Below are 15,225 nucleotides of genomic sequence, written 5' to 3' on the forward strand. Positions count from 1 at the left end.
CACCCTCCTCGTCTCGTGTGAACTTGGTCTGCTACCCGGAAGCTATCTGGATGCCAATAAACTACAAATGCTGATCTCCAGCCTGGGCCTCTCGGATCCTCATCCTGGGCGACGACTGAGCAACCACGGTAACAAGAATACCCTGCTCTGTCTGTCCCTTTTACTCGAGGCCCAATTCGGAGAATTCCTGTACCAAGTCTGTGACCACAACTCGGTGGCAAGCTAGAGTCTCTCTGGACTTCCGACTAAGTGCATCGGAAACCACATTAGCTATCACCTAGCTAATTGTACAATTGTAATCCTTCAAAAATTCCATCCACCTCCTCAGTCAGAGATTAAGTTTCTTCCCAAGTGAACAAATATTTGAGACTCTTATGGTCAGTGAGAATCTCAAATGTAACACCGTACAGATATTGCTGCCAAACCTCAAGGTAAAAATAATGGCGGTCAGCCACAAGTCATGAACGGGGTAGTTCTCCTCATGCTCCTCCAACTGCCGAGAAGTAGGAGACTACCCTGCCGTGCTGCATCAAAAGCAACACTCAAACCCTATACAGATGCATCGGTATTGAGCACGAATCCGTCCTCTCCAGAAGGTAAACCCAAAACTGGAGTCGACACTAATCTCCGCTTCAGCTCCTAAAAGCTGGTCTCGTAGTCCTTGGACCATGTGAACTTCACGCCTTTCCTAGTCAGGCGTGTCAGTGGCATAACAACGTGTGGAAATTCCCAACGAGCCTCCGATAATCACTAGCTCGACAAAGAGAGTTGCGAGTCTCATGTATAGACTATGATAACTCCCAACTGGTAACAACCTCTATCTCCTGTGGATCCATGATATGCCCCTACTGGTGACCTTGTGTCTCAATCATCTCTCAGAAGAAAATCAAAACACGCACTACTGATCTTCGCATATAGACGTTTCGGTCGAAACATCTCTAGCACTTTGCGAAGATGGTATACGTGATACACCTCAGATCAGGAATAAAACACCACGTCGTCAATAACGATAACGAATTCTGATCCAATATCCTAGGGATACCCAAATCATTGAGTCCACGAAAACATCTAAGGCTTCGCAAGCCCTAATAGTAAAACCAAGACACAAAATGTCCGTATCACAGACATTCCTAACCATAAGATCCTCAACAATAAACAGATCTGATCACCAACTAATAACATATCACCATAGAATAGATCCTCCAGTGTGAGAGCAACGCTCCATCACACGAAATACCACATATGTGGGAGCAACGCTCTACCACAAGAAATCCTCCATATGTGGGAGCAACGCTCCACCACAAAATACTCTGAAATATGTATCTATAATAAACATGGGAGCAATGCTCCGCTACAAGTAATCCGCAATATGTGGGAGCAACGCTCCACCACAAAACAATCCCTAAATATGTGGGAGCTACGCTCTACCACAACAATCCAGAATATGTGGGAGCTACGCTCTACCACATTCAAACAATAATATGTGGGAGCTACGCTCCACCACAACAATACATAAGTGCCCAAAGCACCTAACTATCTAGCTAGAGACTGCACGAGATCTCTCTACCACAGATCACTGTGGGTAGCCTAGGGTATAACCACCCAGTAAGCAAATCAAATCCATAGTCAACTCTATCATCCTTCTAGTGGGTCGGTCACCCACTAATAGGAGAATTAGTTGACAGGGTAATACAACCAATGTCATAATATAGACATTTAACATTCTACATTCCACATAAATAGACTCATCATGATGTTACCAACCATACACCTAACACACGTGCACACACAACATAGGTATGATCAACATAATCCTCTAATTAGTGCACACCCAACATACTCACAATATAGGTGTAAATCACCGTGATATCTCCAACAATACATACCGAACCCGTGTGCATATATCATCATGGGTAAAATCAATAATACCCCTCAAACAACACTCACATGCCATACATACACCTATGCCAAGAATATAATCAATGTACACTTCCAATAAGGCATACCAGGTGCACTCACAAATCACACATAATCAACAAGATACCTCAGATACCACACCAAACACATATGTACATATCACAATACCGATTTAAATCGATAAGATACCTCCAACATGTCAATCAGGCACGTACAGCTAACTAAATAGCTATAATCCATAAGGAACCTACAATAACCACATCAAGATGAGAATACCCACACTATCTGCAAATGAACTATCCATCATAGAATTCCTTCAACTCATAACAATCATATCTACACACCACATAAATATGCATAATCAACATATTTTAAATCCAATCTACCACACAAACCCTACGCCACCTTCTAAGTTATCCTACAAGATACATACAGTCTAAATTTAAAGTACCCACGGAATAGGATAAATCAATCCTCTAAAGACTGACCAAACCAACAACGATATACGGCTAATTCAGTCTTTTCCCACGTCAGTAACAGTCATGTACTCCAATGTGCTCATAATATCCAACTAAGCACGAAAAATCAAAAGATTCGAACCTCTAAAAATAGAGTATAATTGTCCTCTACTGATCAAACGAACAAAACTAAATCAATCATCTTCTAACTAATCAAGAATACCTTAATCCTCCACAAGCAACTAAGGTATATCAATATACGACTACCCAAATCAATAAGTGTAAATCAGACTCCTACTGACCAATCTAACAAGAGTAAACCAATATTTACTGATGAAATTAACTGAGGTAATATGGTATTCTACTAGCTAAGTCAGCATGAATATATAGATAATATTCACTATCCAGCTAATAATATCAGAGGCTGGTATGTGCCTCGATCTTCTAATCAACTAATAATAACAGAAACTAAAAACTACTGGTGTATGATATGATAAATCACCAGAAACTGTAACCCTTAACCTCTATCAAGGTCGATCATCATCAGTGGTTTACCTAATGCATAAAATGTATGATATATCAACTAGACAGGTACTAGTAAAGAGTGCTAATACATGTCATAAACTGTAATACTCAACAGTGCATATACTAACAGAAAGGTAGGATAACAGTATTCCAACATACCTCCTATAGCTTGGAGATGTCCTGCTGCTGCCCAAAATCCAAAAGTCACATCGAGAAGACCAAAACACAAAACCAAACACCAAAAATTAAACGTAAGTCGATCTCGATACCAAATAAATTGATATCGATAAATCTGAAATCCGTAACACATAGCAAGTATCGACACCGCCTGATACACTAAATCACACGCCCGGAGGAGTCTCAAGAAATTTCAAAGATCTCCCCATTTACGGACAATCCAAACTTTCTACAAGCACTATATACCTCCACATGCGGCTAGAATAATAACAATAAAAGAAAACAAACACCACGCTTAATATCAAATTCACCGTCGACACAACCACGCAAAAAATAAAGCAACCCACACTGCAAAACCAAAACACAAACTGCTAGCCACTAGACTTACACAACCAATAACATAAATACAAAATACCACATAACAACGTCAACACTCCAAAAATAAAACCAGAGTACAGAGTTAAACAAACTGATACATAAAACAAACAAAACATACGTGAAACCGATAAGTCTTCTGATGTGACGTGGGGACCAGCAGACATGATGCTCCAAACGACACCATAAATAACCTGGTACCTGAAAAAGATAGTGTCAACGGGGGTGAGTTCAACAACTCAGCGAATACCAATGGACATGAGTAGTAAGATATATCTAACAGCAACAAACATGGAATACAGCTTCCTAATCATATATAGGGAATATGCAAAACTGAAAGGTAACTGAGGAAACTGTACTCACCAGGAACTCCTATCCAGACAAAAGGGTCGTCAAACCGAAAGTGTCAATAATCCTGTATGCAGGTCAAAAGTATGCATCCAACCAAAATGTAGCAACCAAATGCAGCAAACACAATCATAAGAATATAAATGCATCAATGCATATGATGCTAATGATGCGTCCTGGTCACCCCTGACGCCAGTCAGTCATCTCACACTCAAATGGTGAGACCGAGTGGGTAGGGCTGTGACAACCGTGCACTCTGTCGTCACTGCTCCTGATGAGTGACCGAGTGGACGGGATGCTGTCGGAGTACTCCTGTCCTGTGACCCCAAATCATAAATGGGCGAGCTCAATGCTCTCATCTCCCGGTACACGATGACGGGGAGGTATCTCTGTCGGCTACCACGCCGAGTCACCTGACCAACGGAGCCAAACAGAGTCCACCGTCTGCCGGCTACTACACTGCTACACTAAATGCCAGCGGAGCCAAACAGAGCAGAACTGACTGCCGGCTACCACGCTGAGTCATATGACCAACGGAGCCAAACAGCAGAACCGCCACACACCTGCCTGATATACCACTAAACCATGAGTGGGGGTGTGTGCAGTACATGTAACTGGCGATGGGCTCAACCATAGTGGAGCCGACAATCGCACAACATGCAATCATGATGCATGTCACTATGCATAAAAAAAAACTGATCAACATAACCATATCCATATATACAAAATGGGTACTGTAAAAGCGATGGTCACATACCAAAATCTATAGTACACAGGTCAGATAGAATATCAAAAACCTATGTCCTGAACATAATAAGTATGGAATATCCTGATCAGCATAGAAAAATCCATATATACATAATATGGGTACCACAGTATCAGTAGGTCAATCCACGGGTCTAGGGCATACAGGTCCTCTATGGTATAGCAACCTAGATCCTAAACATATCTCCTTCCATAACATATGTACCAACAATATGCACATATCAAGAATCAAGGTCTAGGTACATGAATCATATATGATATACAAATAGAGGTACACAAGTCAGTCACGGCATAAAACCTAAGTATCAGATAATCTCGATACACATGACTGAAACCAAAAGTCCAGAACCTAGTCCTAACCTCAGTAAAACATGGTATGTCACTTATTCTAGAAACTAAGATACTCATGGTAATACAGTACTCATGGCAATAAATCACATGATATAAGCACGGATGCGTCACAGGCGATAAACCTAACATGCTATGGATATCAAACAGTGACATACCAAAGACAAACATGTTCATTGCTTGTAGTTATAAAATACTATGCATATCCAAAGACAATATCATAAAAGATAAGTCAAGAGGTACCCGCCTTAAAATTTGTCGATCGTGATAAGCTATCCCGCATCGAGACGCTCGCCTCGAAACAAAGTCCTGAAATCACATACTGTATTTAGTTAATTACTTATACAGTAAATAACTAAATAAACTCCCCAATCAAATTAGGGAAAATCCTAATCGCAACAATTAACCTAATTTCATAATCTAATTAGGTTTAACTAAATCCAAAATCATTCACTTCAATCCAATCAACCTATCAACCATATCATCAATCACAAACTCTACCATCCTTTAGAAACTAAATTTAGCAACAATCCTAATCAACAATCGAAGCTTACCTCAACACTGACCGCCGGAAATCCCTAGATCAACGATGGCGGTATGTGATCGACAGAGGACCTCAACTTCTAGCTCCTGTCCAAAACCCAAAGTGAGCTGCTGGATGAAGGTTGTTTGCTGCTGGAAAAATGTGACCGAAGCAAACCAGTGTGGCTGTTGATCCCTAAAGCAAATCCAGCACTCGATAATTCATAGCAAACAAAGATTCATTATTGAAATCGATAATCAGGGTTGGATGAAACTACTAACCTCCAAATCAAATCCCCTTAGGTGTCGAGGAATCCACGATTCTGTCAGGGTGGATTGTGGCATTCTGTGGCAAGAAAAAGGGAGGAAGGAACGACGACTAACCAAGGCTAGTGCATGAATCCTTCCTCTTGGCCGAAGTCCAGCCCATACCGAGGCTACACTCTAATAGGGAAGAAGGGGCGACGATGAATCAAGCTAGGCTCGGGTGGCGGTTGTGCTGCCAAGTCGCAGCAAAGGGGCAGCCATCTGCCGGCGCTAGGGCAGAGAAGAGATTCTGGCCGAAACAAAGGAGATAAATCCAAGAGAAAAGAGTAAAGCTCCGACGTCCAGTGGATGATGATTGGCGGCCGGCTGGCTGGCGACTAGGGCACAGGTGAGGGGGTCGGCGTCGGCAGAGAAGGGATTCGACTGGGCCGATTAGGGAATATCTTGCGGTCCGCGAGGAAGACACGAGGAAGAGAAATCAAAGGAGAGGAGGAGAACTGGAGAAGAATCGGCGTTGAGGAAATGGAAACCGTCGGTGTTGGGGAGAAGAAAAGGATCGGGCACGCGGGGAGTCGACGAAGAAAAAGAAGTAAAGAAAATAAAAGAAAAAGGAAAAATAAATAAACATTTCCTCGCTAAAACGGGGTAGTCTACACAGGCTTTTCCGGGCCCCGTTTTAATCCCCGTTAACTCGTCCGTACGAGTTCCGAAAAATTCCCAAAAAATTTTCAAAAATTCCAGAAAATTCCCTTATCAATATTTGCCTATTTTCGGTATTTTACACTTTTCTTGTGATCTCTTATTACCTTGATCCCAAGAATATGTGCGCATTCTCCCAAGTCCTTGATATCAAATTGCTTGGACAACCATACCCTTACTTTCAACAATACTTTGATATTGTTTCCAACTAACAAAATGTCATCTACGTATAGTATAAGAAATACCATCATGTTTCCATCACACTTCTTCTTTTACACAAGACTCATCCGGACACTGAATAAATCCATATGACTGGATTACTTCATTAAATCGAATGTTCCAAGACCTTGAAACTTGCTTTAGTCTATATATAGACCGATTGAGCTTACATACTAGATTCTCTTTGCCCTTTGCAATAAACCCCTCTGGTTGCTACATATGGATGTTTTCTTCAAGACTTCCGTTAAGGAAAGTTGTCTTGACATCCATTTGCCAAACCTCATGATCTATATGAGCAGCAATAGATAAGAGTATCTGGATAGACTTAAGCATAGCTACTGACGAAAATGTTTCCTCATAATCAATTCCCTCTTTCTGAGTATACCCCTTCGCAACAAGCCTTGCTTTGAAGGTTTCCACCTTCCCGTCTGTCCCTCTTTTCCTTTTGTAGATCCATTTACATCCAATAGCTTTTACACTATTTGAAGGTTCTACTAGCTCCCAGACTTTGTTAGAATACATAGATTCTTTTTCTGAATTCATTGCTCTTTGCCAAGATGCTGCATCTTTATCTTGAGTGCTTCGTCATATGTACGGGGATCAGGTTCATGTTTACCTGGGATTAAGTCCGACGACTCTCCCAAAAACATGAATCTTTTAGGTTGCCTAACAACCCTCCCACTACGACGAGACACTGTCTGTAGTTGTGTATCATTTATGACACGTGTTGCAGTTTCTTATGGTATCTTATCTTGTACTGTTGGTACTAGATTAGACGTTTCCTTTATTATTTCCTTAAGAATAAATTTACTTATGGGCTTGTGGCTCATTACATAGTTCTCTTATAAAAATCGGGCATTGGTGCTAACAATGACCTTCTGACTTTTAGGACTATAAACCTCCTTTCGTTTATCTAGGATAACCCACAAACAAGTGAACTCTTGTTCAGTGTCTCCCTTCAGCATATATGCTCGACTACCCCAAATTCGAATATGCTTCAGACTAAGCTTACGCTCATTCTACAATTCTATGGGAGTAGAGGGTTCTGACTTAGAAGGTGCTATGTTCACTTCCATTTCCAGAGTATATCCTCAAAATGAATTTGGTAATTCTGAATAACTCATCATTGATCTAACTATTTCCATAAGAGTTCTATTCCTTCGTTCAACACACCATTCTGTTGGGGTGTACCAGGTGCAGTTAGTTGGGATTGAATCCCGACTTCTGATAAGTGACTCTTGAACTCTCCTAAGAGGGACTCTCCACTACGATATCACCGTAGTGTCTTGATACTTTTATCATGACGTTTCTCCACATCAGCCTTGTACTCTTTGAACTTATCAAAGCACTCAGACTTGCAGCATATCAAGTAAAAGTACCCATATCTCGAATAGTCGTCTCTTAAAGAGACAAAATATTTGAAACCACCTCTTGCCTGGATAGTCATAGGTCCATACAAATCAGAATAATTTCAATACATCTTTGGCTCTATACCCCTTAGATTTAAAAGGCCTTTTGGTCATTTTCGCTTCCAAGTAAGACTCGCAGGTTGGAAAGTTTTCTACCACCAATGAACCCAAAAGTTCATCGGCTATTATCCTTTGAATCCTACTCAAGTTAATATGACCTAGCCTTAGATGCCAAAGATATGATTTGTTCATTTCCGAAGGTTGTTTTATCTTATTAGAGTTAGAAGATGCGTTATTAATTCTCATTTGTTGCATCGTGGGAGTTTTTGGATTTAGAATATATAAATTGCCAACCAACGTACCAGAACAGATAACTTTCCTATTTTTCATGATAACAACTTTGTTATTAGGGGTGTAAATGAGTCAAGTCGCTCGTGAGCTATTCGAAGCTCGATTCGATAAAAGCTCGTTTGAGCTCGTTGAATAAGGCTCGTTAAGATAAACAAACTAAGCTCAAGCTTCACAATATTCGGCTCGTTAGCTCGTGAACATGTTCGTTAAGCTCATAAATCAACTTTTAAATAAAAAAATAATAGTTTTGATATTGAATTTATAAATTTTACACTCTACTTATGAAAAACATAGACAAATATATTAAATTTATTTATTAGAATAAAATTATAAATTTTAACAAGAATATTATAATTTTTTAAGAATATATCATTTAGTTTTTAATGAACATTTAAATTTATAATTTATATTTATTAAGCTTGTTTAGGTTCGATAAAAGCTCGATTAAGCTCGTGAGTCATGAATATATTCGTTAAATAAAGCTCGAGCTCGGCTTGATTATAAACGAGCCAAACTCAAACATCCAAGAGTTCGGCTCGGCTCGGCTCGATTACACCATTATTTGTTATCAAAAGAGACAGAATATCAAGTTCTTTGAATATTTTAGAAATTGAAATCAAGTTCTTTCTAAACTTGGTACGTAAAGATAATTTCTCAAAATCCATGTTTTATTCCCATTTAAAACACGTAAAGATAAGTTCTTTCTTAGTATGTAGATTAATTGTAAGCATGTGGTTCTATTAAGCATATCAGTACAGAATTCCCATTTAAGTTTATGGTAGTTCTTGTGTTGGCAGTAGGCGTGATCAATAGATGAAACAGTGCAGACTTCTCATTTAGCTTCTAGTTTCGTTCGCCATGAGTTGAGCATGACCAGTTTTCTTTACCATTAGAATGACATGAACAACATGTGTTTAAGTGGTTCATTTTATGTTAGCTTTGCAGATTTTAGTTCGTATGCAATTAATTGGACATGTACAGCTCTCATTGCTATTAGTTGAGCACCAGTAGTTTTCATTGTTACGAATATGAGCAGTCTTCCTTGTTTTGCTATTAGACTTTATTTATGCACTGTAGTTGTAGAATTGTTTAAGCATTTTATTGAGCTTAAGTGCAGATTTTTATTAGTCATATGTGCAGATTTTTATTAGTCATATTTGCAGATTTTTATTAGTCATATATGCAGATTTTCTAGTATTCATTTGCTATTATTGAGCACGTGCAGCTTTTAATTGCCATGAGTTGAGCATGATCAGTTTTCCTTACTACTAGATACACATGAGCAGTTTCTTTAGTTTTCATTTGCTATTTTAACAAGCATGAGCAGCCAGGTATTTAGTGGAATGATTATGTGCCCTATTAAATCTTTTTAGAGGATTATTAGAAGTTATAAGTAAAGAAAAGACCAAGGTCTAGAGAAGAAAAGATAACAAGTAAATCTTTTAAAGATGCTAGTACCCGACTTCCAAGGTTGTCGTTAAACAAATCCAGGTGACCAATTCCGAATTCTTGGCCCTAGTAAGACCAAGGTCTTTATCCTCATAGGACTAGAGGCTCGCTACCTCAGTCACTATTAGAGAGCGCGCATAAGATGGTACTAAGCCTGGGCCCAAGAAAAGACAAGAGAAAGAGAAATTTAATTAAATAATAATTTCTAAGTGTAAGACTATAAGTATAAGACCATAAGTATAAGACCATAAGTATTTGGGACAAATGAAACAAGCTTCATATATGTTTAGGATTAGCAAGTGTAGCTCTTTTAATTCTAAACACACAGTATCAGTTTTCATTTATTTTCCTTATGAGTTTATTGAGCATGATTAGCTTTATTTCTAGCATGCAGATTTATTCTTATATCATGAGTATGCAGATTTATTCTTATATCATCAGTATGCAGATTATTTTAGTGTTTTGCTATAGATGAGCATGTGTAGCTTTTCTTTTTAGCACTTTAGTTTTAGCATCCTTTGCATCGTATGCATTTTTTGAGTTTTTGTGAGATAGATTAGTACTTACTAAGCGTTTCGCTTATAGATTTATTTTCCTCCTACTGCAGATAAAAGTAAAGGGAAGTTATAGTCAGAAGAAAGGTGACAAGGAGATGTGTGGTGGATGTGCGATGCCTGGACTATGGAAGCCTTGTGACTAGAAAGGAGTTTTTTTTTAGTTTTCTTTTCCTTTTGCTATGTTAGAAGTATTAGGGATGGTATATGTTATCTTGATGTTATTAGGACATAGTAGATGAATTGTGATCTTGTGTGATGATTTTTGGTATAGTTCTCTTGTGTTTTGGATTATCAACTGCGTGAGTTGTTTGATATATGTTCCAGCCGCCTGTGGCTGAAGTATATAGTGTTTGTATTTAAGATTTTGGTCACCGGTACAGGGGAGACTCTGCCGAAATTTTTCGGTAAGGACTCCTCGTGGTTTCGATCACACCGGTTAAGTGGAGTTAGTAGTTAAGTAACGGTCACCCTTAGAGAGTAGTAGTAGTAGTAGTAAGAAGGGTGGTCGTTACAGTTGGTATCAGAGCAGGTCTCATTCTCTAGCATCACACACATCAGCATCATCCTTGCCATCTTTAAGTAAGAAAGTATTTAAGTTCTTTCTTTATTGCTTTCCTTTATTATTATTTGCAGTATAGAGTAATTATTTATAAGTGCCTAAGTCAGATAAGAGTTTTTACTATTTTCTTTATTCATATACACATATGTTTGTTTAGAAATGATAGGGAAGATATCAAGCCTTTTTCCTTGCATAATTAGATGGCAAGAAGAGGACACCCTCGTACTGAGGAACCAGCTCAGGAGAACCAAGTGCCCCGAGCAACTGAGCCCAATCTCTTTTAAGTTGTTGCTCAACTCCAGAAACAGGTAGCAGAGCAACAGCAAGTGATTGCCAATCTGATGGCAAATCAGCAACTAGTTCCTCCCACTCCTCCAATAGTAACTGTGGAGACTCCAGGGGTAACCGAGGTTCCAGCAGCTACCCTAGGAGTCTTGACAGCACCTCAGAGATAAGAAGCTTACCTCATACAGTAGCTGAAACTGAAACCAGAGAGCTTCTCAGGCACTACTGGGCCCTGGGATGCCCAGGCTTGGTTCAAAACACTGGAGAGCACAATGGATCTTCTTGACTGGCCAGAAGTCGAGAAGGTCAAGTGCCCCTCTTTCTGCTTGTCAGGAGATGCTCATATGTGGTGGGAGAGGATAAAGACCAAGAGGGCAGCCAATCAGATGAGCTGGGCTGATTTCCAGTCAGAGTTTTATGAAAAGTACTTCCACCTACAAATCACCAACAAGCACTATGAGGAATTTATAGAGTTCAAACAAGGTGACCTAATAGTGGAAGAAGCAGTCAAAAAGTTCAACAGACTAGCTCGTCTCTGCCCAGAGCTAGTAAGTACAGAGAAGGAGAGAGTCAGACTGTTGCTCAGAATGCTGAAACCACAAATAGCACTGAATGTGAGTAGTGGAGCTCACCGGCCCCAGACTGGTGAAGAGTTGATCAGTAGGGCATTAATTGCTGAGCACTACCTGAACGACATCAAAGCACAACGAGCGCAGCACAAGCCAGTGAAGATAGAAGGCAAGACAGTGGGGAGCCAGAAATCCCAGTCAAGTAAACAGAACTGGAAAGGCAAGGGCAGCAAAAGAAAACAGTGGAACTCAGGAAGTAACCAGAAGGGAGGACCAGCAAACAAGCAGACCAAGTTTCCTCCCTGTCCCAAATGTGGGAGAATGCATCCAGGAGCCTGTCTTTTGGGTAAGACTGGATGTTATTCCTGTGGTCAGGAAGGACACATGGCTAAAGAATGTCCTAACAAGCTCAAAGCACCTCAGCCACAACCAGTACAATATGGAGGTAAGCCTGCACAGTTATATCACATGGAAGCAGCACTAGAGGGACTCTATATCAGTCAGGGAAGGTTGGAAGCTCCACCAGTTCCATCCTTTGATAGTGCCAGAGTATTCTCCCTCACCAAAGAGGAAGCTACTAGTGCCTCCACGGTTGTAACAGGTCAAGTAGTTATTTTTTAGCATTTAGCTACTGTACTATTTGATACTAGGGTGACCCATTCTTTCGTATCAGTACCCTTTGCCAGTAAATTACAGGTACCTACAGAAAGCATGAACTCCAAGTTCTTGACGACCCTACCTTCTGGGGAAGTCATGGAGTCCAATCAGTGGCTTCGAGCTGTACCGGTCAAAATTGCAGACCGAGAACTATATGTTAGCCTGGTAGTCCTCACCGTGCAAGATTTCGATATCATTTGGGGTATGGATTTCCTCTGCAAGTATAGTGCTTCAGTAGACTACCGCAGAAGGAAAGTAATCTTCAGTCCAGAGGGTGAACCACCTTTTGAATTCACGGGAGTGCCAAGGAAGAAGACCCAGAAGTTCCTTTCTTCTCTCACAGCTCACCAGATGTTAGCTAAAGGATGTGCTGGTTTTCTTGCACACATTGTGAGTATAGAAGAACAAGAAGGACCCAAGCAGGAGGAAGTTCGGGTAGTCTGTGAGTATCCAGAGGTATTCCCAGAAGAACTACCTGGACTACCTCCCAACAGAGAAGTGGAGTTTGAGATTGAACTGGTTCCTGGTACCGGTCCAATTTCAAAAGCTTCATACCGCATGTCTCCAGCAGAGCTGAAAGAGTTACAAGAACAACTTCAGGAGATGCTTGACAAAGGCTTCATTCGTCCTAGTCATTCACCATGGGGAGCTCTTGTGTTGTTTGTCAAGAAGAAGGATGGATCTATGCGGATATGCATAGATTATAGGGCTCTGAATCAAGTGACCATCAAGAACAAGTATCCACTGCCCAGAATCGACGACTTATTTGATCAATTGAGAGGGGCGACAGTATTCTCAAAGATAGACTTGTGCTCTGGGTACCATCAGTTGAAAGTAAAGGAAAATGATATACCCAGAACGGCTTTCAGGACTAGATACAGATACTACGAGTATGTAGTCATGCCTTTTAGTGTGACTAATGCACCAGCGGTCTTCATGGACTTAATGAACAGAGTGTTCAGAGAATACCTTGACAAATTTGTCATTGTGTTCATCGACGACATTCTATTCTATTCTAAAACCCCAGAGGAGCATGACACGCACTTGAGGATAGTTCTGCAGACTCTTCAGCAAAAGCAGCTTTACACTAAATTCTCAAAGTGCGAGTTCTGGTTAGATCAGGTGGCATTTTTAGGTCACATAATTTCTAAAGAAGGCATCCAAGTGGATCCAGCCAAAATAGAAGCAGTCAACAACTGGAGTAGACCCAAGAACGCCAGGGAGATCAGAAGCTTCCTTGGTTTAGCTGGGTACTACAGAAAATTTGTGGAGGACTTTTCCAGGATAGCCTCTCCACTGACAGCCCTGACCAGAAAGAACAAGAAGTTTGAGTGGTCAGACAAATGTGAGCAGAGTTTCCAAGAGCTGAAGAGGAGACTGACCAGTGCTCTCATTCTGACTATTCCAGCTAGTGACAAGAGTTTTGACATCTACAGTGATGCCTCCAAGATGGGTCTAGAAGTTGTTCTCATGCAAGAAGGAAAAGTGATAGCTTATTCTTCCAGACAACTCAAAGATTATGAGAAGAATTATCCCACTCATGATCTTGAACTGGCAGCTGTGGTCTTTACACTGAAACTATGGCGACATTACTTGTATGGAGTCCAGTGCAGAATCTTCACAGACCATCAGAGTTTAAAGTATTTCTTTACCCAGAAGGACTTAAACATGAGACAGCGTAGGTGGCTAGAGTTGGTCAAAGATTATGACTGTGAAATCCTCTACCACCCAGGCAAAGCTAATAAAGTGGCAGATGCACTAAGTAGAAAATCTAGTGTATCCCCATGATGTCTTTGTCATCATTAGCCCTACCACTGTAGAAGGAGTTGTTAGACTTTGGAATAGAAATTATTTATGGGCAACTCTCTGCATTGACCTAAGAGTCAACCTTGCTTGAGGATATACAGAGAAAGCAAAGTGAAGACCCAGACATCCAGAGGATCAAGCAAGGGATACAATAAGAAGACATTTTAGAGTTTTGAGTATCAGGCAGTGGAATTCTTTATCAGGGGAGCCACCTTTGTGTCCCCAATGATGAAGAGTTGAGAAATAAAATTTTAGAGGAAGCTCATAGTACACCATACTCCATGCATCCTGGTTCTACCAAGATGTATCAAGACGTGAAACAGAGGTTCTGGTGGTCTGAACTCAAAAGAGATGTTGCTAAATATGTCAATACCTGCCTGACATGTCAGAGGGTCAAAGCAGAACACCAGAGACCAGGAGGAGTTCTACAGCCTCTCCCAATACTAGAGTGGAAGTGGGAAGACATATTCATGGACTTCATAACATGTCTCCCAAGAACCACAAATGGATATGATGCGATATGGGTAATAGTAGATCGATTGACCAAGTCTGCTCATTTTCTAGCCATCAAGGTGTCCCACTCTATAGAGCAGTTGGCACAGTTAAGGAGGTGATCAGACTTCACAGAGTTCCTAAATCTATTGTTTTCGATAGAGATGGACGCTTCACCTCACACTTTTGGGAGTGAGTTTAGACTGCACTAGGCACCAAACTCAAGTTCAGCACAGCCTTCCATCCTCATACTGATGGACAGACAGAGCGAGTAAATCAGATCTTAGAAGATATGCTCAGAGCTTGTGCACTAGATTTCAAGGGAAGTTGGTGCAAGTATCTGTGCTTAGCTGAATTTTCCTACAACAACAGCTATTAGGCCACCATCAAGATGGCACCTTATGAAGCGTTGTATGGCAGGAAGTGCAGATCACCCATTTGCTGGCAAAAAGCAGGTGAGAGAAAAGAAAT

Source organism: Zingiber officinale, chromosome 6B (assembly GCF_018446385.1).
Source record: "Zingiber officinale cultivar Zhangliang chromosome 6B, Zo_v1.1, whole genome shotgun sequence".
In the NCBI taxonomy this organism is placed as follows: Eukaryota; Viridiplantae; Streptophyta; class Magnoliopsida; order Zingiberales; family Zingiberaceae; genus Zingiber; species Zingiber officinale.